The sequence below is a fragment of the Passer domesticus genome, chromosome 3, assembly GCF_036417665.1.
Source record: "Passer domesticus isolate bPasDom1 chromosome 3, bPasDom1.hap1, whole genome shotgun sequence".
NCBI classification, from domain to species: domain Eukaryota; kingdom Metazoa; phylum Chordata; class Aves; order Passeriformes; family Passeridae; genus Passer; species Passer domesticus.
This window is the reverse complement of record NC_087476.1, coordinates 110605555-110630069: the sequence shown is the minus strand read 5'-3', so window position 1 is coordinate 110630069 and position 24515 is coordinate 110605555. Positions and strand designations below refer to the sequence as shown.

Below are 24515 nucleotides of genomic sequence, written 5' to 3'. Positions count from 1 at the left end.
GCTCAGCTCTTTCCACCATGTTTTTGCCCGCACACACAGAGGAAAAACTTCAAGGAAGAAGCTGCTTGGGAAACAGAAGAACAAAAGGCTTTGGAAAAGATTGGGACCATCTCCAGCATTCTACCTGTGTCAACAACTCCAGTGAGGTGTTTCTGGTTCCCTTTCTGCCCTTCTCCAGTGATCTTAATTGGCATCTGTTTCCAGGCAAAACTGATTTCAATTTTTCTGTGCCCTTTGTACAGGAGGACACTGGGTGATCCAGCCAAGATATACAAAGAAGCAAATTGATTGCCTGAGCACAAAGCAAGAAGATGTCCTTCTTCAGAGGCATGCTGTTTTTCAGAATTGTGTCTGCTGGTCTTTTTCCTTTCCTTGGAAAAGAAAAACTTATCTGTTGGGGATGGATGATAACCCTTCAGCCACAGTGAGGCTCTAGGAAATGCTTGCTGTGTCCTGCTTTCCACGTCCAGCCTGGGCTGTGCAGTGCAGCTTTGGGACATCCTGTGTGACAAATTAGTGTCCTTGTGCAGAGCCCTGCACCTCAAGGCTGCTTTTACAGAGCATGAAGGGTTTCTTTCATGCCCTGCTACACACTTACCAGCTCTAATTCATCCAGCTGACTAAACTAGGCTTTGGGACAGTGGAAAAATCTACACTCTGACCTGCCCTGGATCTCAGAATATTTCACTTCTGCTTGCAGGTTTCAAACAGCGAATGAGACACTTTTTTACTACATTGCTAGAGGCAGGAAATAAAAATAAGCAGAGATTTACCACTTTGGAAAGCCTTTGAATTACTTGTAATGGGACCAGCTGATGTGCTGCAGGCAGGCCAAATCAAACACCAAGTTGTTATTTACCTGCAGAACTTTGGAAGTAAAGATGACTACCTCACATGCAACAGACATCTGCGATATATTGAGTATATATATGTGTGTGTGTGTATATATATATATATATGTAATATATGTAAGAGAGACTCATCTGGAGACACATGGAGGATTTTCAGGTGATGTCCATGCTGTTGGTTGATCACTGCTGTAATCCACACGTGTCCTGCTTATACTGCTACACCCAGATGCTCAGCTGGAGCGCTTACAAAAGTTAGGGAAGCCAGGGCAATACAGTGTTTTCCTGCAGGCTCTTGTTTATCCCAGCTGTGAAGGGCTTGGCCTGTTGTGTCCCAGTTCCCCCCAGAGCCTCACTTCCCAAGTGCAGTTATTCTGGAGCTCTGCGGCAACAAGCCCCAAACGACCTGCACAGATCTGAGTGTGCCTCCTCCTCTTCCTTTGTCCACTTTTAAACTCAGGGTATAGGCAGAGCCCTTGATACAGGGAACGTTTCCAGCATGTCTGGGTGCTGACAGGGAGCAAACCTTTTAGAAGCAGCATGACGGTGTGTTGGCCACCAAGAGCAGTCAGTGCAGCAGGAGCGTGGTGACAGCAGTGTCAGACAATGAGCTGTTCTGCTTATGGCCAAGCAGAGCCTGCTGCAAATGTGAGAGCATCTCCACAGCTGTGAAAGTAGGGAGGTGCAAGACTGAAGATGGATCTTCAAACAGAATCTTCTGTCTCTCCAGTGTCACAGGATAATTTATAGAGACAGCTTAATACATAGAATACCTGGCAGGTGCCTATGTCTACCCCAGGTGAGAGCTGATTGCTTTTTTTTGGAGCCACTCTCATCTCTCTGGGCACACATAACCCCAGTGTGTGTCACTGCATGGCACTGGCCAGCTGCAAAGGCATGCCACAGCTCTCTGGTTGTCACTGTGTGACCTGAGTGGGAGAGATCTGAGGCACAACACCAGCTGTGGCTCCTGACTCTGAGGAACAGCCTCCCTTATCTTCAGATGAGGGATGTGGGGATATTGAATGTTTCCAAAAGCCATCTTCCTCCTAAGCCTCAGCAGCCCCTCAGTTTGGGGTCTGAACAAGCGAGAGGGATGGGTGCTGAGGTCTCAAGCTGGACAGAGTGAGCTGGGCTAGGAGATGGGTCAGGAGCAGGACCCAGAGGAGGTGGCAGAATTGAGGAGTGAACTTCACCAGAGCACTGGAGAAAACACAGAGCAATGAGGTGCAACCAGTGCCATCCTGTGTTCTGAACAGGGCTCTCATGGATATGAGATCCAGTGCCCAAATAAAGTTTGGTTTACTGAGCTCTCCATTTTCAGGGAAACTCATGTGAGAGCCAGTGGGATTGCCAGAAGGCTGTCAAGTGCTGCAGGCTGGTCAGGGCAGAATCCTGACTACCACAAATCAAATGTTTTTCCTCAGTCAGCTCCCAGGGAGGGATTGCCCATTTCCAAAGGCAGGCACTCAGTAAACACTGGGCTAACTCCAAAGGAAGGATAATGATGTTTCCAGCTCTCATTGAATGTCATACACATCTTCAAATGTGGGTTAGATCAAGCAGTATGGTCATGTCTGGAGGATGACATGTCATCTCAGTTTAATCAGCTATAAAAACAACAAAGCTCTTATTATTCTATTTTTTAAAAATGCTTTTGAGATTTGATTGCACAGAGCCTACACGCCAAGAATCCCACTGTCTGCCATTTCTGTAAACCCTTTTGTTTCAGTTCCCAATTCCTATCCTAATTTGAGGCTACATCTCTCAAAAGCAGTACATAAATAGACAGATTACCATGCCTCTTCCAGAAAGTAACCTGTCAGCTGAGTTCTGTTTAAAGAACAAAAAAATCCCTTGCAGACAGTCTGTGCCTACATTGAGCCAGATGCTGTTTTTCCAGGGAAAGGCAGAGACTGTGAAACAGTTTTATATCATTGGATGCTTTCCTTCCTCGTGATGATTACGGGTGTCGGTGCCCTGTTTCACCACACCCCTATGTAAATGTCAAGGCTGTCAACTGCTGAGAAAGCATTCAGGAAGGCATGAATACATTTAGTTTCCAATGCTGACAAAAAGCAATGCTTTTTACACCAGCCATAATTAACCTGCGGAATTCAGTGCTGCGTGATATCAGTGAGGCTAAATGCTTCACAGTCTCCAAAGTAAGTTTTATTGGTTTGTTTTTTTTTTTCTGTAAATTAAGGTCTTTGTCCTGTGCATATGCAGGAGCTGACACTACACTGAAACTGCAAGTACAAGGTCCTACCACCATGTAGATGGGGAAATAAATAAAGAACTACAGCTGTGCCACTTCTAACAAAATGATGACGAATATGTCTGAACCTTCGTAGTTGCTTTTGTGCTGTATTGCTATTGCAAACAAGAGTTGCTCAGAAAGTTAACTTCTGGGTATTTTTGTGGGGGAAATGTCAGTGCCACGAGACTGAGCTGCTCTGCAGGATGTATCAGTTTCATTGCATCTGTCGACAAAACTCATGGTCCAAAAAGGCATGAACATATTTTTCAAAATTATTTTTATTGAATCCACTACAAAAGAAAAACCCAAGCTGTGTGCAGCTCTGTAAAACCCCATAATCTGCAACTTATGAGCCCATAATTAACTGCTGGAGGTCACTGAAAACAATCTTCAGCCCCAGTATAATTACAAAATTATTTGTCAGGAAAGTCTTTTCAGTGCCTTCTGAGGTCTCAGAGACTGAGATAGATTTCAAAGTTAATTTAGTCATCAAGAGTGCCAGTTCCTATGCCCTTTATTTTATTGACTCACAGACAAAATACTTCATCCACAGCCAAAGACAACCACTCACCAGTGTTCTCCACACTTTCCAGTGGTTTTATCTGAAAAGGATTTTTAATCTGGGAGAAGTGCACAGTCTGATCAACAATAAGCTTTTCAGAACTACCTGAAAATTGTATTTGTCCAAGTAAGTTTCCTCTGGACTTTATTATCTCTAATGCTTTGTTCAAAGAATTGTATTGGAAGAGTGGATTCCTTGAGTAGGGCACTTGTGATGACTCAGACAGTGACAAATTGCTTCTTCTATCACATATAATGAGTTCAGATCCTTGCTAACCTGCAGCTGGTCACTATTTTCCTCCATCTTCATGGTTTAATGTATATTTGAAGTCAGCCACTGAGAATTCACTCAAGAGCAGATGCATTGCAAAATGAAAGCAGGAAATTCCGTAAGGCTGCTTAACAGAGGAGCATTTTGGTACCTCACAAATGCTTTGAGCACTTTTAGATTCCCATCAAATCTATTGAGGTACAGTGTTTGTTTGGAGTGTGAGCTTCCTGTGGGAGAGCTGCCTCAGTGCTCCTTCATCAGCACCCAGGGAAATACCATCCTGGGCACCTCTGAGCTGTGTGACCATACAAATACTATCAATACCAGAAACCCTGAAACAGTTGCTAGTGCCTAACAGCCCTTAATGACATCCCAGCCAACAGCCACTGAATTGAACAGGACATTTAAAGATCTTCACAAAGTACCCCCTTTGCTGAATGAAGCCTCTGGCTCATATACTTGATTGGTTGATTCAGTACAGAAAAATTAATTCTATTTGTGACTAATTAAAAAAAAATCCATCAGTAATGCTCCAAAGGATGTTGGACTGCCTTGGCATAATGCAGGATTTAAGTTAATGACTCCTATATTTTGTTTTAAAAGAGTCTTCTGCCCATCATGAGCAAAACTGTCCCCATTCAATAAAGCTTATAATTAGTGATGAAGAAAGAACTTTTACTGCAAAGTAACCAAAAGTGAAAGGCAGAAAGAAATCAGCTGAACTTTCAAATCATTTACATTTAGAGGGATGGCTTAAATTTTTAATATAGGTGTCGGTTGAATGCTGGTTTTCTTTTGGGTGGTTTTGGTTTTGTTTTATTGGTTTTGTTTTCTTTAGGTGAAAACATAAGAAGTAGAAGCTCTTTCCCTCCATAACATGGAGTCTGCACAAACTCATGTTTAAAGGCAGCTTTCTGGGTTACACATGTCAGACTGCCTTTGCAAACACTCCTTCAAATGTCAATGCAAGGTACTGAAATCAAACAAAAAAATCGGTCTGGCCCTCTTCGTAATGGTGTATGAGATAATTTGAAGAAGAAGAAGAGTTACACCACTGGCAGCAAAATTCCTCTGGGTGCCACCCAATAATAATGCAGGCTAACGGAGGGCCATGGCCTATATCCATGTTCTGGGACTGCAAGCTCCCCTCTGCTCAGCAGCACATGCCCCAGTTGTCGTGTGTGTGTAGCACACTGAGTGTGGTTTCTCCCCTCTTCCTCTTTTTCTCAGGCTTTGCCTTTCTGCACCAAGCTGTGGTCAGTGAATAAAAATCCAGGCTCTGGGGGCCAGGAGTTGGACTGGAGGGATGCTGCTTTCCCTGACAAGGATCATGGTGAAATTCCCCAGATACAGGACGTGCCCTCCCTTTGCTTTGCCTGGCAGTGATGTTGGCAATGACCAACAATTCCCAAGGGGCTGTTGCCCTGAAATGTAACATCTTGTGCCATTTGAGATGGGATAAGGACACGAGAACACCTGCACAGAGCTGCTGGAAGGAGCTAGTGAAGCTCCCTACCTTTCCACAAAAGCAGCTGGAGGCCAGGGAAAATAATCTGGAGCTCCTCAGTACCAATGTCAGACACCTTGTGTGATTCCACACGCTTCCGCAGGCACCCTGTGTGACAGGAGTGGGGGTTCCTCCCCTCCCCCAGTCAGAGCTGTTGCTTCAGGAGGGGAGGGTGGCACTGTGCTGTGCCACCCCCATCTCCTGAAGGCTGGAGCAGCAGCAGGCACTGCTTGGTCAATGTAACTGGAGTCTGCAGTGGAAGGACAAGAACATTTTTATGGAAATGCTTTTCCTTGAGTTGCTCCAGAAAAGCCTCTGATGAGATCTGATCCTGTCAGGGCTAAAGAACAGTCAGGGTTTCTATGACAACCCTTCTCTGGTCCTTTTACCTCCAGGGCTGCTGTGGAGCCCAGGGACCCCCTAACACAATCCTGCCATGCCAAGTCACAGGGACAGCCCACGGGCTCAGACTTGTTCCCTGAACCCCAGAGCACAACCATTGGGAAGTGCACAACCCCCTGAGAAAGGCTCCCAGCCAGCCTTCACCCCTGACACCCCCCAGCTCTGTCAGGCAGGTGACAACACAGACAGCACTCCTCGTTCTTGCAGCAGCCTGGATAAACACTGGCAGCAGCCAGGGATCAGCAGGAGCCTTGATGCTGGCAAGATGAAATGTTGTTCATCCCTAAACGATATTTGAATTTGGAGGTTTAAATCTTGATCTGGGATCTGAAAATACGCTGAAAATAGAATCGTCTTTATGAAACAGAAATTCACTCTCCCAGCCAGCCCCAGTTGTCAAGACTCACTCCTTCTCAAAATGAGACCATCTGTCATGGAAACAGGCATCTAACTTTAACCCAGATTTGAAACTGCTGGCTTAGAGGTTTGTAAATAAACCCCAGCAACACCCCAACTGTTTTCAGGCTCACACTGAGGGGCCACATCTGCTCAAAGTAAGAAAAAAATCTGAATTTATATGAGTCACACATCAACTCACTCTATGTAAAGACTCTGTAAAAGCAATGCCAAAAAAAAAGCTCTTGGTGTGCCAGCAATACCATGTTTACATTAAAGCCTGTCAAATACAGCCCTAAAACACCACATAAATAGGTGGAAATATTGAATGTGTTGCTGCAGGATAAAATCCAAGTGTTAAACTATTACAGGTGTCTAATGGACATTATCTTCCTCATCCTCTTCATCAGGCAGAGGCATTGTCCTCCTGACAGCCATGGCTCCTGGAGCAGAAGGTGGCTGTCATAAGCAAGCCTGCTCTGCAGCTGGAGCTGTCCTCTCCCAATGCAGCCCTGCTGGTCTGCTGTCCTGTTTGGCAGCTCAGTGCTAAAACAGAATCTGCAAGCTGTTAAAGTTGGTGCCACTACACATCAAGCCCAGACACTAAGCTGGTTCCCTCTCCTGAACATGTTGGCATTTCAGAGCCTTCATGATTTTTGACATGTGCCTTTTTATAAGAGTGAAGAACTGCTCTTCACCCTACTTTACAAATTGGAAACTGAGGTGGACACAGAGTCAGTGATTTCCCCTAGTAATGGAGGCAGACAGTGCTTTTTCCTTTCCCATTGTATTATGGATTATGCTTTTTCCTTTCCCTTTGTATTATGGACTATGCTTTTTCCTTTCTCATTGTATTATGTTTTTGACATGCTGCAAGTTTTTCTGGCTACCTCAGATTCACACAAGAGGTGGGACCATTATTTAATTTGAGCATTTTAGTGTCTCTGTGACCTTCCCTAGCACCTGGTGAATGAACAGGGAGTTCTGGAGTACAGGCCAAAAGACTATGAAATATGCTACTGTTTCTACATGATTTAAAATTTGTGTGCATCATAGGGGTGTTCTGTTCATATGCTCAGTCTTGGCTCCTTCACCAGATATCAAGTCAGGAAAAGCTTTTCTTGTGATCAGCTGGTTAGAAACTGTTGGATGTTTTCTTCAGTTTTGAGGGTATTTTACCTTACATAATATAAATGATGCCACGCTGTTCATTTTGGGACAATCTTGATTCACATTTGCAACCATCCTGGATGCTGCATTAGAATCATTTTGCCAGCTAATGGCTGAGATTGCCTTTCTTGGATTCTCCCACTAGAGGGGCTCCCTCACTTCCTTTAATCCCTTTTGCAAACATTCACTACTGATGACATCAGCCTGTAAATTCCCTTCCTTCCTACTATTGCTCTTCAAAACTGGATATTGACAGCAGTTTCTGATTTATCCCAGAGGTCACTGCTGTTATCAGTTTTCTGAATTTCCAAGTAAGCATCTTCATTTTTGCTCCCACACAGGCAGTGTGTTCAGGGCAGCAAAGAGGAAATCCCCACCACTGTCTCTAAGCCTGCCTCATTTTCTTCTTCCAGATCCCTGCTTTAAACTGTGCTCCACTGTCACGGCTGGAAAAAGCAACCACAGAGCTCTGGCTGCTGATGTGCCAGCATTGCTGCCTCTCACACCACCCACCTGCTCTCACAGCTCACGCTCTCCCCTCAGCACATCCCGGGCTATTGTCAGGCTGCAGGTGCTCTGGGGACAGGACTGTTGTTCACTCTGTGCTCATTCAACACTCCAGATGGGGTTATCCTGGTGGGTGCCTCGGGTTGTTGGGAACACACAGCAAACTGTCCCTTGCAGAGCCTTGCTTTGAGTGGCCTGGTGCCTTCCCACTCCTAACTTCATGCCTGCTCTCAGAAACCTCCCTAATCCCCTGGCAAGCTTTCCCCATCCCTTTTCTTGGCACTCTCCTCACTTTGTGGACCACATTGCTTTGACCATGTTGTTCTGCCCATGGTGTCTCAGCACATCTCTGGCACAGCTTTTCATCCAGCCCTTGTAACTTTGCCTAGAAAAAAACTGGACAGGCACATGGCTGGAGAGGCAACACTGTGAAAGGAAAATGCTCTTTCCAAAATTGAAACCGAGTTTGAGAAGCAAGCTTGAAAATTTTAATTAGCAGTTTAACCATTTGTATTTATTTATGGTTTTTTTTTTCCCCTGTGGACAATAGAATTGTATGGATGTGTCTGCCCACCTGTCTATATTCTGCTTAAGATTCTGTTCTTTTCTTGATATGGTTTAGGCTACAATATATCCATTTTTTTAGGACATCATCCTCTTCACTCTGCAAAATCTTGTCTGGGTAGATTTAGTGGAGCTTCTTGGGTTTATACATGATAATCCCACTTGACCAAAAAACCTGGGACTCCATACATGCACAGTCCCACTGTGCCATAGCTCCTGTTTAGCATCCTGGGTTCCTGCATACCCATGGTAACGTGATTCTTAATGCTGTATAAAATACACAACATGCAGCCAGTGCTTTCTGGAAAGTCTTGGAGTCGATGTACACAGGCTGTTCTATTCACAAACATATGTCTGGTGCTTCCCAGAAACTGCAGTTTAGGACATGTGCTGTCTGTCACAGCCAGGGTAATCCCTAAAGGCAAACTCAACAGTACAATATGGTAAATTCTCCCACTACACCTTACTTTCAGGAGTTTAGGGAATTGTGTGATGCATGGACAAGCTGACACATAGATTTCACACCTTGGAAAAAGATAAGAAGTGGCATCCTGGGCAGATGATCTTTAATGTGTATTTCAGTGTTTTTCCTCTGCACTTCCTCTATAATTGGAAAGTGCCAATTATTTTGTCTGTTTACAGTTTTCCGATACAACCTCTAGCAACGGCAAAATCAATTAAGCTCTGAAAATCAACCCCTAAGCACTAAAATCTGTTTCTGTCAGCTGGCAGCAAACAAGCAGAAAAGCACTTATTGATGAGTGCCCGGTCTTTGAGAAGCAGCGTGAGAACGAATCCCCCTTTGCACGCCTCGCTGTTCAGATGTGCCCCTGCAGGGTCCGCACATGGAATAAAGATGGAAAAGTCTCCGCACCTCCGCGCACCCACAAGGTGGTGCCATTCAATAATTTTAGGAGAAGAGCCACTACCGAGGCATTGAGGAGGGAAAACCAAGATCCAGCTCCCATTAGGAATTACGATCTATTGCGCAAGAAACTCTTGTTTGCTAAATCATAGGCTAAGCACCACGTGAACAGCAACTTGCACTCAGTCAATCCAAAGCATCAGATCAAGGATTCTGGCTGCTGTCTTGTGTCTCCTTCAGCCTCTTCCCTGTTTCAGGGTCGCGTCCACCTCTGCATGCAGCCCTAGGAACTTTCCTCTATATGGGGTGGCTCTGCAGCGTAAAAAAACCCACAGCCCAGCCTGCCTCCCTGTCGGCACACCTGACACTGTGTGTTAAACAGAGACCGTCTTTAACCTCATGGCCCAGGAAAAAGCAGCTCAGTTTGCTTTGGATGGTTAATAAGCACGGGGAAAGTCCCTGGCAAGGGTTATTGTCAGGTCTCCTGATAATTCCCGTCCCCATAAGAGGCTGTTTGTTCTTCCTACATCACCATCTCCTGCTCACAGGACACACGCTGTCCTCCCTTGTGATAGACTCAGGATAACTGAGTCAACAGAGTGAAGAGTGGGAGCCCCTTTGTTTGGTATCAGCAGGACACCACCAGCTGTGCTCCACATCAGGTTTCCCACCCCATGGAGGTGGCCAGCTTATTTTCCAGCCAGCCTTGGATGAACAGAACATTTTGAGGACTTGAAGGCTTCCTGCCTGTGTCAGATTCAGAGGAGAGGCTTAGAAGTGCACCCCTCCCTCAGCCCCTGCCTGAACCCCTTGCTCTAGCAAAGCTCTTCTGGAGGCTGGGGTTAGTTTCTCCAGGGTTCAGCTGGTTGTTCCTAACCTGCAGGCTATCTCCTTCCCTTCAGGCCTTGTTCTTTGCTGAATGTCAAACTGCCTGCAAGATCAGTGACTTCTAAATCTGTAAACAGCATATGTTGAGCAGACATTAAAATTGTTGCTTGAGGATGAATACTGACTGTCCTTATAAACACAAGCATCAGATTAGCAGAGCAAGAAGCTAAAACAATCTTTTAGAAAGAATTAAAGCTCTTTTTTGCAGCTCTTTAATAGATTAAGTTACCTTTTTTTTCCCAGTCAACTTCATCAGGGGTGCTATTCAGAATACTAATGAAATTCAGATGATAATGCAGCTGGGGGTCTTGAGAGCACCTCTGCTTGTGGCTGTTCTTGACTATGGCCTGGAGGAATGCAAAGGAAAATTGTATTAGCCTTCAAAGGCAAGAAATTAAACTTGTTAGCATTGTGGTCTAAACTGTGTCAGTAAGTCATATGTTTACCATTAAGCAATTGCCAGAACAACACAGGTAAATGAGCAGGAAAATAGTTGTTTATGGCCTGTTACTCCTTGTTGCTGTTCACTGGTGGAGTGCAATAAAGACAAAGGAGAAGGAAACAATGAGAGACAATCTCCAAAGGTGATGCTCAAATGAGTGTTAGGAGTCACATGTTTCAGGACATAAAGGGAGAGAAAAGCAGAATATAGCATTTGTCTTCCTCATGTATTTTTGTCCTTTTTTATCACTTCTATGGAGATCTATAAAAAAAGGAAGGGCAGGAGGATGATAAATGGTTCATTGTGCTTTCTTGCATGAGAACAAGAAATGAAACTAGCAATTAGCAAGCTCTCCACAAAGCAGGAGGAAGTGGTCTTTCACACACTGTGCAAGAAATCTGTAAAACTCCTTGCTGGAGGAGATTTTAGATTCAAACCTTTATGGAGGTTCAAAAAGCAACTGGACAACTTCCTGGGTAAGAACCCATGAGTGCCTTTGACAGCACCTCCTCCCTCAGAAAGCCTTTGTGTGTGTTCCTGGGGAGGAGGACAGCCAGCTCTGAGAGAAGTTACTTATTCCAGACTGCTTGGTGATGGGGAGGCTGTACCTGGGTTGTGTCCTGGCTTCCCTTCCCAGGTCAAGGGGGATGTGGGGAAACAGGCAGGGCCCAGTGGGGCTGCTGTGTGTTCAGGATCTGCAGGATGTACCCCTCAGAGACCTGGAGGGAGCTGGGCTTGTTTAGGCTGGGGAGACATGAGCTGGAGGTGGCCAGAATCACCCAGCTGAGAGACACAAACAGCAGATACTTTTCAGGAACAGTGGACAATACAAGGGATGGTATCCAAGGCTTGCAGTTTGGGAGAGCCAGGCTGGATTTTAGGCAAGACGTGCAGGAGGAGACCTGCAGAGGGGACTTTCAGCCAATATTTCCATGACTTGATGAGCATCAGTTCCAAAACTGAACACTTGCATTTTGCAGAACCTCCCAAAAAAGTGGTGCAACCTTTCTGAGACAAAATCTATAGAGAGACAATGTAGCTGGGAGCACCTCTTTCTTGTTATCCCCTGATTTGTACTGACACCATCACAGGTTTCCAGTGACAGAGAGCGTTTGTTATTTATTCACCTCACTGAAAGGCCCATTCTCAGTGTCACTGGGATGACTCTGTTCTTTGTGCTGTAACAGAAGTGATGCAGTCACACCATGTTCCAATAAAGAGGCCCTGACCTCCAGCAGTAGCTCCATGTGAAAGAAATGAGCACCTGCTAGGAAGCTGGGTGCCTGTCATCCCAGCCTCCCTGGTGAGGCATTCACAGGCTATTTTGGACCTCAACTGCAAGTCTGCTTTCAGTTCTGCATGACAGAACCTGCCAAGCTGTGGTCCTAAAGCAGCTCACTATTCACAATATTAATGTTTTGTTCGTAAAATACAAGGGTGCCAGTCAGAGTATCCAATCCTCTCAGCTGCCTGAGACACACACCCAGAGCAAAATGGCCAAGATGCTCCCAAACAGTTTTCAAGGCAGAGAAAAAAACCCGAGCACGGCATGGCTGGGGGCTAAAAGTGAACACAAGAGCAGCAAGTCAACCTACAGCTTTTTTCCAGGCATTTGGGCTTCCTGAGTAGGATTTTAACAGAGAACAGCAAGTGAGATCTGGGGTTGTGCTAAGGGAGTTCCTCCCAGCCACAGAGAGCATCATGAGACTCTGTTTGCTAAGGAAAGTATAACAAAGGAGGAGTAAAGAGCAAAACAGAATGATAGGAAGAGCTTGGGAATGAACATACGTAAGGTCAAGGATATACTGTGGAAAGAGATCACTGTTGCTTGACAAAAATAGAGAGCATCAAAGGAGATATGTAGTGAAGGAATAACACCACCCTCTTCTAGATCTCTTGTGGGGGCAAATAAGCCCTGCTGAGTGTATAGGGAATTGCCCCTCACCTTATGCAGAACCCTTCTGTGTTTTATGCATCCTTCAGCCTCATTGCTAGGGCTAAAAAAAAAAAAAAGAAAAGCTTCTCTGTAATGCCTTGGTGGTGATTTTGTGGAATTCTGTCAATTATCCACTAGAAAACATCCTCTGTTCACTTTACTCTCTGTTAGGATGGGACCTATTTCTGTCTGAATTGTCTCAACCAACTTCAGATAAGGGTGTCCTGCAGATTAAATACTTCATAACCCTGGAATGTCCCAGAGCATTCCCTCTGTACCTTCCTCAGCCTGACTGAGATGTTAGAATATGGGAAAGGCAGGGAGCTTTTCAGAGGAAAATATAATCTAAAATATAGGGAAAATATATGGAAAATCTGCCTCTACTTCTGTCCCCACAGGTGTAGGATAACTTTTGTTATGTTTAAGACACTGTTTTATCCAGCCAGGTTTTACATCACCTAGTATTGATATAGTTTGAAACGGCTCTCCATTGCTCTGGGACCCCGTTGTGAGGAAGTTACCTTGGTATTATTCTTTATTTGGATTAATCTCGTGAGGACAGATAAGCCCAAGTTAAACAGTCAGCACACAGAATTTTAAAATGTGATGACTTTGGACCTGAGGCTCCCCAGGCCAAGGAGCCCTGCTCTAGATCAAATGTTAAATTTCCTTAATGTCCCATGATGCTCAGATCTGAGGGCTTTGAACTTACTTCCACATTAATATGTCATTTCTCTTTATTACAGCTCTCCTGTGCTAGTGCAGAAACTTTAATGGAGGAGCCACAGGCTACCACTTGCAGATGCAGTCCTGCTGTTTGAGGACCAATCCATCAGACAGCAGTGGAACATCACCTCTTATATTCTGGACAGGCAGGCTCTTCAAAATGTTTTCCAAGAAAATTATCTGCACAGAGTTCTGTAAAAATCTAATTCTATCCCATTAACCAATAGCTTAGAACTAGCCCAGAAAAAAAATCAGGTATAATAGCCCAATGACAAATGAGGTAGCACTTAGTCAATTCATTTATCTATCTACTAAATGGATGCTTTAAACCCAACAGCCTCACCTCTTAACCTCCCTGGTTAATGTCTCCAGATGACATGCCAAATGTATCCATTTTATAAAACCACATTAAAATTAGAGAGGGGAAAAGTCTGGTCATCTTGGTTAAGCAGGATTGTTTCATAAAGAATAATACTGAAATTGTATTAACAAAGCTTCAAGACTGTTCTGACCTTAAAACAACTGATACTCATTCTCCATTCTGCTGTGACCAACTTGCTTATTAATTGTGTCTGAGCTCAGAGCTCCAGCTTTGTACTGGGGTGCCCATTGTGCAAAGATAAAAGAGAAAGGTGGCCCATGTGCCAGCAACCCAGCCCAATGTGAGATAGAACACAGCAGAGAAGCTCCCATGCTCAAAGTCAAGAGTCAGAGCAGAAGTCTGTGCTTGGCAGTGTATTTAATGCATGCCATCAGTCTCATTGTCACTGCATTTTCCACAGAGCTTGTGACAAACAGTTTTAGGAAGGAATTTATAGGATGACCTTGAAGGTGATGTCATGGTGTTTAAACAGAGGGGCTCCTTTGCTGCCTGGTGCAGTGTGGAAAAAACACCTTATCAATGAGAGTGTTGTGCTTTGCTAAATGGAGACACTTGAACTGCATGGAAAGAGGCCACAAAAGGCCTTTAAGGAGCAAAGGTAAGACATTTGGGGTTGTGCTGCTGACAGGGGAGTTTGGCAAAGCAGTGGCAGGGGGTGATGATGGTGCTGGGGTGGTGTGGAGACCCCTTTTTCCCCTCCTCTGCTCTCTGCCCTCTCTGCTTTTGCAGTGTCACCCAAGTGGCCCCCACTCTCTGTCAAATGTGCCCCAACAGATTGTTCTGCTGAGTGGCCTCTTTGATGTGCTCTGATGTTTCTACCCCAGCTGGGGCTCTGCACTGGTTTTCATCACCACACACAGGAACACAAAGGAGCAGAGACGTGTAGGGACGAAGAGTAGTGGATCAGTCAACCTGCTGTGGCTACACAGAACTCCAGGAGTGTTGCAAGGATTTGGGAAGGGCAGTTCTCTCAAACTGTCCTGCATTGTAGCCTCTCTGCTCCCTAGCTTTTCATTGGCATGTCAGAAATCAGCTTTTTACAAAGCTAGAATCAGGAGTGACCCGCATCCTGAATGTATTGGGAAAGTAGGAGATTCAAAATTATTGATGCTGTCAAATTTACAACCCAGGAAAGTCACTGGGACATAGGAAAACAGCTCCTGAAATTTTGGACAGTTGTAATCAAAGCTGGATACACTTCAGGGAGGATGCAGCTCAGAGAATGAGAATGGAATACCCACTAGAAAGAAAATATATCACAAATGTTATGTTTAACTAGGAAGACTGTGGAATCTTTGCCATTTGAGATATTTAAAATACGCTTAGGATGATCCTGAAGTACTTGCTCCTGCCTTAGCCTAAGAGGTAGATCTCCTGAGCTGGCTTCTGACTCTTCATTATTTGAGTCTCTGGTATCAAATACTGCATTTCTGTGTCAACAGCCTGTCACTGAGATAATGAACTGAACTATTATTTTTTTTCCTGGGAGTCTTAATACCTTGTGGCACCTGATGCCACCAAATCAGTTTTATTGAAGTCTCCTGTGGGGATTTGTGGTCAGCCATTCAAATGCAAGCTGCTCTCCCTGAGCTTCCATGGACAAATATTTACCTGCAGCAGAGCACAGGCAGCTGTAGCTGCAGGCTCCTCTTTATTTATAGCTCAGACAAGCTGCAGTCTGCCTGCCTTTGGTCACCTGCTCAGAGCTGAGGTTAACACATGAGTAAGCAGTGACTTCCTAAAGGCTAAACTGTATTTGCAGAAAATATCACTTTATCCCAGTCACCGCTATGGACAGATATAAAGTAATCCCTACAGACATGTGAAGGCTAAGCCTGCTTATCTGATGGTGCGAGGTCAGACAGAGGCACTGATAGGGGCATGTGTTTACAGTAACACTTGTGATTGCTCTGCAAAAAGACATCCCTCAAAGGGTTTCCTCAAAATATTGTCAGGTCAAAATGCAAATTCTTGAGAAAATTAGGCATTTAATAATATATCATCTCCTCTCAGGGTGCTTTGAATCACACAAACACAAAATAACTACGAGATATTTTCTTAGAGAGCCCAAGTTTATCAGATGACATCTTGCAGGGTTAAGCTGATTAGCACAATGGTCAGGGAGGAGACTCTCCCCAGCAGGCACAGTTACTAGCCAAGGTAGCCAAGGTCTTACCCAGCCTGCGTGGCTGGGCACAAGCTGTGGTGGAGGCAGAGCCAAGCGTGGGCTGACAGGCCAAGCTGGCACTCTGGTCCAGTTGGCTGTGGTCATTCCCAATGAAAGAGATGGGCTATCCCTGCCTTCTCCCGCACCAAGCCACCCCTCTCTCCACAGAGGGAAGTGCACACTGTTCCATGGTCAAATTTGGCTGACACTGGCCAATGGGCTCCAGATTTGCTGAGGAACAATCAGAGGGGAACAGATGGAAAAGCAGCATGAAAGCATAAGCTCTGTTTCTTTAGAAAGCCAGGCTAAAATGTGCTTCTTGGTTTAGAATGACAAATACAGCCTCACATGTGCACAGCAACTGCTTTTGCTACAGCCTCTTGTCTCTCCTGGCTACAAAGCCATGGAAGCCCTATGAAATATTGCCACACCCACCACTCTTAGCTATGGCAGCAAAATATCTTAAAGCAGAATCTAAATGAATATCTCATTGACCCAAAGCAGCTTGGGCTGCCCTCAGTGTGCTGGCTCCTGTCAGTCCCATGGAGATTCACCAGCAGAATCTGGCCTTTAGAGCAGAGCTTGTTGGTCAGTAAGAAAAAGGACTGAATGCAGTGAGAGTCCCCAGTGCACAGCAGCATGTAAGGAGAAGTGGGCTCTGTGGGAGAGGAAAGGGGTGAGGGGTCTTTCTGCAGGTGGTAGATGCTGGAAGAGGGAGGCAGTCAAGGCAAGAAGGGAGCACATTTTGGAGCCAGTTAATGGGCCTCCCCTTCAAAAAAAACTAGGTTTGAGCTGTGCATTTCTGCACAACTTGTGTTACACCATGGAATTCAGGTCTTAAGAGGGTCCTTCAACACAGCTCCTTTTCAGGTTCACTGTAAGCACTATCCTGGCTGCCTCATCCCTGCAGTGACTTACACATGTACTTGTCCTGCAATGTTCCTAGGCCTCCCTGTCCCCAGCACAGCTGCCTTGCAGTCTGGGACAGAGCAAGTTTCATGGGCCCAGAGGGGGTGAGGAACCCCTGTGGAGCAGTGAGAGGTTCATCAGAACAGGAGCAATCCTGTGACCTGTTGAAGGGATAAGGCAGCTTGGTCCATTCTTTCTCTCCTCTGTGCATATGGAAGCAATGCAAATTCGGCATAACTCTGGCCTATATTATTCATCAGAAGTCACCTGATGGTGGGATTTGGCAACCAGCCAGTTCCATGGGGTGCTTCCTTCTTACAGCCATCATCATTTCATCTTCCCTATAAATATCTGCAAATTACACTCCTTCAAATCATGCCTTTTAACTCCTCTTTTCTGGGGTGCCAGTGAGAACTCTGGTGTGATCTGCCCTTACCGCGTTTTCTGTTTTTTCCTTTCTTGTACTTCCTTCTCTGAAATAAAGGATGCTAAATCTCAACATGATTTTTGAATGCTGTTTACTCCCAATCTGTGTTGTTTCCAACTCTACCCCTGTAAATACAAGCTACTGGTGAAGCCCAGTATGAAAGAAAATATCCCAGCATATGGTTGGCAAATGCAGCATGCTCAGCTCTTGTCTCTAAATGCTGTTTCCCAGTGCTTTCTTCAGGGAATCAACCATGAGTCAATGTGCCAGTGTTTTTCATTGCATTGGAGGATCTGAAGATCCTTCAGAAAAGTGGAAGCATGAAAAAGTAGGTAGCCAAGAGCAGTTTAAGGTGGAAACTGCAATTACACTTGAAGTGACTAAACCCCGATGTAGGTAAGAGATACCTCAGTGACTCCTGCACCCTTTAATCCCTTTGCAAACAGCAGTTGATGGCATTTGGATAAACATCTGCCAGAAGTATGAAGGAGAGCCATCACATTCATATCTGAATACCTGACTTCTTCAGGGTTTCCCAGGCTTTATGACCAGAAACTTCCAGACTCCAAGCCCTCTTCCTCAGATATTGCTGCTGCTGCTGCTGTTGCTTCAAGCTTCTCACTGGAAGGTGGGCCTTGAGTTGAGATGATTTTCACCAGCACGACTGAGGAGGTTACCAAACCCCACTGCCCAGGCTGCCTGGCTGGTGAGACAGCTCAGCTGGCCTTGGTGCAGCCCTGCAGCTGGCTCAAGTTGGCAGCCCCATGTTTTCCTGCTGAGCAGGCACCAGTCCTGCTCTGCAGCAGGAAGGTTTGAGCTGGCAGTGTAGGATCCACCTCATAAGCAAACCACCTTGGTTTGATATCAGGACTCTGTAACTCAAAAAGTTGGAAGTGTTTTGCACTTTGTTCCAAGAAAGTCCATATTTTCACCTTTTAACTTGATTCCAGGAGCTTTTCACTGTATAGAATAATAACAATAATAAAAAACAAAACAGAAAAAAAAAAAACCTAAACTAAATCAAACAGTCCAAGGCTAACATGAACAGAGCTCTCCTTCTGCCCCCCAAAATGCCACTCAATATTCTTGCTCTCCCTTGCCCAGACAAGTGCTGTGTTGTCCTCATGGACCTTTCCTTGGCCAGTGTGCCACAAGCAGGTGAGATAGGACTGAAGATTGCAGCCTCTTTTTGGAAATCAAATGAAAAGCCCTGCCAAAGCCAGCAGTGACTAATCTACTCACATAATTAGCTGTGGGACAGATGACAATGATTTCAGAACCCAATGCTGCCTGTGAACTGCTGTCCCTGAAAACACTTTGGAAATTTGTCAGCATGCCCTACACATAGGTCCCAGATATCTTTGCTTCTTCCCTCTCCCATTTCAAACCAGTACTACTCTGTTTCCAAAGAACATATTTTTAGCACCTCTGAGAGGAAAAAAGAGCTAATGCTGGGAGATTTTTCCAGTGTACAGGTAAGAGGAATTACAGCCTGCAGCTGGGATTGCTCCCCTCAGATGGAACTGGCAATCATTCCCCACTGATGGTTTCTGCCAGTTAATTTAAAAGTGTTGTCCCCCCGAAGAGAGCTCTCCACACAAGGCTCCTGGCCCAAATTTTCCAGGTGGTTTAATTCCACTGGTGGGATCATGATGGGGCCCACCAGGAGAGATGTCAACTCCAGACAAAATCAATCATGAGCTTGGGCTGAGAATTATTCCCCAGTCAAAGTGAACTGGGATGGGGGAAAAAAAAATAAGGGGGAAGGTTACATTTGCTATAAAAATCTGCATCCAAAAATTAAATCTATTCCTAAGTGTCAGTACCAGCCTGAATTATTAAAGATTAAATTATTTTCTGAGGTTAATTTTCGTTTCCTTGCTTGTGTTAGCAAATCCTGCCTAGCAACAGAGGTGACCTCTGGAGGTTGCTTCTAGCAGTGTTTCACGTGGCTCTATTTGTTCACTGTCTGAGCTCCTTCCCATCCAGACAGCCCAGCGAGAATAGCCAGTTTCTCGTCAGCATTATCTTCCAATTGCTATGTGACAGCCCTGCTTTGTGGCATGTCAAGTTACAACCACTGTCAAGAAAGATTTAAATCCCCCCAGAAAACAATTCATCTTTAAATAAAAATAAGTATCTATGAATCATTCCTTTTAAAAATAAGCACTTATGGGAATTCACACTGTCTTGAGTAGTAAAAGCTTCTGTTTGACTCTAACAAAATCAGAGTAACTCTGTGACAGAAATGGCTGGATTCCTAAAGCTTTTCTTCCCTCCCCTTCAAGAAGGGATAAAACCCAGGCCATTATAGTCCCAAACAATCCCTGTTTTCTCAGCTTCTCTCTTTCAAATCAGGGTGAATTTAATCTAAACTCTTAATTATAGACTGGATCCTAAAAGCTGCTAAAATAAGGTGCCAATTATGCACAGCTCCTCAGTGATCCAGGCAGGGAGTTAATCACTGCCCTCACGTCTGGTACAGCCCCTACTGCCTTGCAAATCCTGCCTGAAGACTGCTCCCAACTGGGAACAGATTAACTCCTTTCTCTGAAGCATCCAAACTGCTCTAAAGACTACATGCAGGAGTATTCTCAACCTGGTATGTTTCCCTTTCAGCTCCCAGGTCCCACTAAGGGCCTCAGAGGGCAGCAGCAAGGCTTAAAATAGGAAAGATACGGAAAATGTCTGTGAACAAAGCTTGGAATTGATTTCCTGGATGCCTTAGGGAGTGTAAGGCAGCATGCAGTGTGTGCAGGGTAGGTCCCCAGAGCCTGCAGTCACAGCAAGAACAGGGCACAGGAGAAGGAACCTGCGCCTATCCACCACACCTCTGTGCATGCTGCTTCTGTGCTTTGAAGGGCTGTTCATGCCTGACTTCTTTGCCTGGATGTAACCAATTCCTTTACCTCCCTTCTACTTTAATACATAATTTTGTATAGAAAAAAAAAACAGCTGAGATGTGTTTCCACCATCACACAGAGCACTAAAGGTGATTTGCTTGTAGGACTAACAGCAAAGTCTTTGCATTTTGCCAGCCTTTTTCTTGGTATTAACTCATTTGAGTGCCATGTGGAGACCTCCTCTCCTGTTCACCATAGCACAGGTGGCCTCTTCTTCCACCCAAGTCATAGCTCAGTCTTGCTACAGGTCCAACAGTTATACAAAAAACTACCAGGAGAGCAATGTCAGGAAATTATTTCCTATATTTGCCTTTCCACTTGACATAAGCTGATTTCTAGAAAGGAGGAAAAACACCAGTGTTAGTTGGAAAATTGAGTGCTGCTCAGCTGGTAGGAAAAAATTCCTCGATGCTGTGGCTCTCAGTTTGAGAGCTGGTGTCATGAGCCAAAAACTGATTTATAAACTGTCCTGTCTCATGTTGAGTATTTATAATTCTACAACACTCTCCTAGAGAGGAGGGATCACATAACTTAGCCCAGGCTTAAATGACTCCACAAAAAGCAAAGCAATGGTGAATCAAGCAGTGCACAGCAAGGACAAACAGTGTGTCAGAAAAGTCCCAAATGCTGATTTACTTAAGGCAAGAAAACCACTGAGTTATGGTATTGCAGTTTGATATGCATAAAATGTCTCATTTCTAAGGTGGTCTCCTGCCTTAACAAAGCACCTCAGGCTATTTTCAAGTGGTTTCTACACACAGTTATTTCAGCTCACTGTTTGCTCAGTTTGCTTACTTTAAGCAGTGGTGACAAGATAAATATCTCTGGGATCCAATTTACTTTATGTTTCTCAGCTTTGTCCAGGAATTATTTAGAATGTTGTGTTGAACAGCTGACTCCGAGCTGGAGCTTGCCCCTGCCTACATGCAAATGAACGATCAGATTGTGGGTTTGGGCCAAAGAGCCGGGGAACACATTAAACAAACAAACTGCAGAGCAGTAATTCAATAGCTGGGACAGGGCTAAGTATCCTCTGCCCTCAGGTGGGATGAGTCAATTGTAGACAGAGCTATGCGGCACAAAAGAAAATCTCCCAGGTCATCCAAGATAAAAACCCGCGATTAATGAAGCCTTGATTAACTCAAATCGATCATTTGACAACCATCTCTTGTTCTGTCCCGGTTGTGTTTGCACACCGGGAAAGGGCGGGGATGGTCATGCCGTGAGTCACCGCACAGGGACACCCAGCCCCTGCCCCGAGAGCCACCGCGCTCCTTTTGCAGCAGAAAACGACACAGAAAACGGATTAGTGACAGTGAGCCAGCAAAGATGCCACTATGTGGGCTGCCCGTGGAGGGCTGTGTGGCAACCCGACGTGGCTCATGTGTGCATCACTGTCCCCGAAGTTAGGGATGTGGGCAGGAGTGTGATGTGTCACACGCTATCAATAGCCACTAACAGCGCCTGCAGAAACCGGGGATAATTAACAACCACAGAAAACTCACCTGCCTGACACGTGGTTCAGCTCTCCTTTCTGTTACTGATCAGTTGCTCAAGTGAATTTGCCAGGGACAAAAAAGCTCTTCCTGGCGTTTCAAGTTGATTCGACCGATTTATTTCTTTAATCCATTTCTTGGCTGTGTCATTTTGCTTTCCTGCCCCTAGTTCTGAGCTGTTCCTTGTGTTTAATCAGCTTCTATTTTTTCATGTGTAAGTGTCACTGGATTTATCTTGTTTGCTCACTATTTTGGGGGAAGGAGTACTGCATTGGTCAATTCCTTTGGGAGCAACCCACAACAAGTAGTCCAAACAGAAACACATTTGCTAGTGACTTACTCGACCTGGGAGAAACCAGCTTCCTTTGCCCACAGGCAGTCACACTGTCGGCATTCTGTGAGCTCTGAGGCTGCTTCTCAGCTTAAGGCAGCAAGGGAGGGGAAAAAAACCAGCCCCCAGACAAAGCCAAAATGCCCAGCTGGTCTGGCTACCAGTTATCTGTCCGGGGAGAAGCATGGAAGGGCTCTGTGAGATCACTACTGAGTTGATACTGGGAGACAGGAAAAGAGGAAAACACAGGTCAACTGAGTATCATGTTTAAAAGCATCGCAGTCCTTGTGATGTGCTTCTTCTTGAATTAGTTTGTTCTCAACTATCTAAAATTGGATCTTCCCAAAGTGAGTTAGAAGCTGCCAAGTGTCTGTATGATTTTTTTGGGCAAAAATCTGCAAGGGATTGGAATGAGATCAGTGTTTCTCTTGCTAACTGATCAGATTTTAACCTGAGATTCCACCAGACTGAGGTCAGTCAGTACATTTCCGTGGAGAAAAGTCACACTAAATGATAATAGCTGAGCTTTTGAAAAACCAGAATTAAGAAATTCCAACGTAAATGCTGTACTGCAAGGAATTCAAATGAATCTGTTCCTGTGATCCACTTCCTTGTGCCATTTTACCTCTAAAATGTAGTCATGGCTGTGAGGGCAGTCAAAGGCCTTATTGCACTGACTGGCCTCACCAGCAGCTGTGTTTAGCTCTTGTGGGACCATGACATCCCTGAGAGCGCTGCCTGTGCTGGCTCTGCCTCCAGCTGCTGCCCTCTTGGAACATCAGGCCATTGCTGTGCCCTGGCAAATACTCCAGAGGCTGTTTCCCACCATGTGGCTTTCAAGGGCTAAGAGTGGTTAATTAGTTCAGTCTAACAGCTCTTTCCAAATTTGATTGGTCTAGATTTTAATAGGGTACCTGTGAAAGTCTATTTGTTTTTTGTTGTTTAGAGGCTCATGAAGGGCTGATCCCTCCATGCAGCCTCCCACATTCCCGGCTGAGGCTGCACTATGAGCTAAGTCCCTGTTGCCTAAGTCTCTCTGAAATGAATGGGAGTCAGGCACCTACATGATGCCTTTTGGAAACCTGTCTGAACACTGTAATAATAATAAATAGCTGTCACATTAGCAGATTCCTAGAAGCTTGACTAATAATGATGTAACAACAGTATGATGAAATACTCTTCCACGCTTTATTGGCAAGTTACTGGAGTGTTTTTCTGCTTTGTTCCTGCTTTCTGCCCCCTCGGAGTGCATGGAGTATCCATCTCTTCCCCTAAAGAATTCTTCTTTCAAGGACAAAGCCAGCCATGCCCTCCATCCTGTGATGGAATTACAGGTCCCATATCAAGTGGTCACTGCTGCAGCTCAGCTCCCTGCACTGTTGATGCCCTGTTGCCTGCCTGTGTTGTACTTGTTGATGCATAATCCTGTGCGGAGGCAAATATCCCCCTCACGTCACATCCTACAAACTGAGGAAGGGACCTTGCTCACCTCTGTCAAATGTGAGCAATCTGCATGTGGAGTCCCAGTGAAATGAGAAAACTGAATCAGACACATTGTGGGTTGCTTACATGAGTCCTGTGCTACAGTTTTGTGACTCCACCTGATTTTAAATACATAGTAATTCTTATTCTTCTTGTTCTCACCTGTTTCATTGGCTTATGAGTCACTCAGGCTGCCTTTACTAAAAGTCTCTTGCTAGAGTAACTCAGAGCCTGCCCTGCACAAGGCCAGCCACATGTGCTGAATAATTACATTACTCACTGTATAGGCAACTGGCCACATGAAAACCCTCAAGCACCCTTCCTTTGGGATCTCATCCAAAATGGAGCCTGGAAAGCAAACAAATGGAAGACTCTTTTCCTTGTGCTCGTGGCCTAACCCTGCCAGTCCCCCTCTGACAGGACAAGGGGCTTCAGATCATTTGCTTCTACTCTCTTGTACTCCTAATTTTTATTTCTGCAGCAAGAACTACATTGCTTACTCGGCAGACTACTTGAAAATCTTTCTGTGTGTTCTGATGTAAGGTCTGCAGACAGCTTCCTGCTTTTTGTTACTATTGTACCTGGGAAGGAAAGAAATCCTTTCTCACTTCTGTGGAGGTTTCAGGAATGCCCTGGAATAAACCATGGGTCATGTCTCTTAGGCTGCCCCAGAGGCAAACACGTTAGTGTTTACTCAGCTGTGCGGCTGGGCTCCGAGGGACAGCCCCCTGGCAGACTCTGAAGCACTTGCAGAAGGGGAGCTGGGCGTTTTCTGTTTCCTCAGGTGCAGGATCCTCTCACAGACTTCCCTTGCTGAGACACACAGTCCCTGCAGGGAGTGGTGCCACCCACGTGTCAGGGCTGCTGGATAGAAACCAGGTGTGAAGTCTCCTCCTCAAGGTTTCTCCATCCTGGAGGCTGGTGTTAAACATGGACACACATCGGCTGAGCTCTCCTCCTGGTCTCACATGCATTGTACCTTCACTGTTTGACTGTTTGACAGTGACCAAGGATTATTAGGGTGTCAAAAGGATCTTAAAACAAGTCTCTACCCAACCATTTCAGTGGTATGGAT

The 24515-nt window shown here is 45.2% G+C and overlaps 2 long non-coding RNA genes across 2 annotated transcripts; one reads left to right on the top strand and one right to left on the bottom strand.

Moving 5' to 3' along the window:
- Positions 1–5682: 5682 nt before the first annotated feature.
- LOC135297499 (uncharacterized) lies at positions 5683–22657 on the bottom strand. The gene is made up of 3 exons (XR_010359480.1): positions 21637–22657; positions 10469–10586; positions 5683–10306 (listed from the first exon to the last, which is right to left on the bottom strand). It is a non-coding gene; the product is annotated as an uncharacterized LOC135297499 (long non-coding RNA).
- Positions 11418–13519, top strand: LOC135297501 (uncharacterized). The gene is made up of 2 exons (XR_010359482.1): positions 11418–11984; positions 13364–13519. It is a non-coding gene; the product is annotated as an uncharacterized LOC135297501 (long non-coding RNA).
- Positions 22658–24515: the final 1858 nt, after the last annotated feature.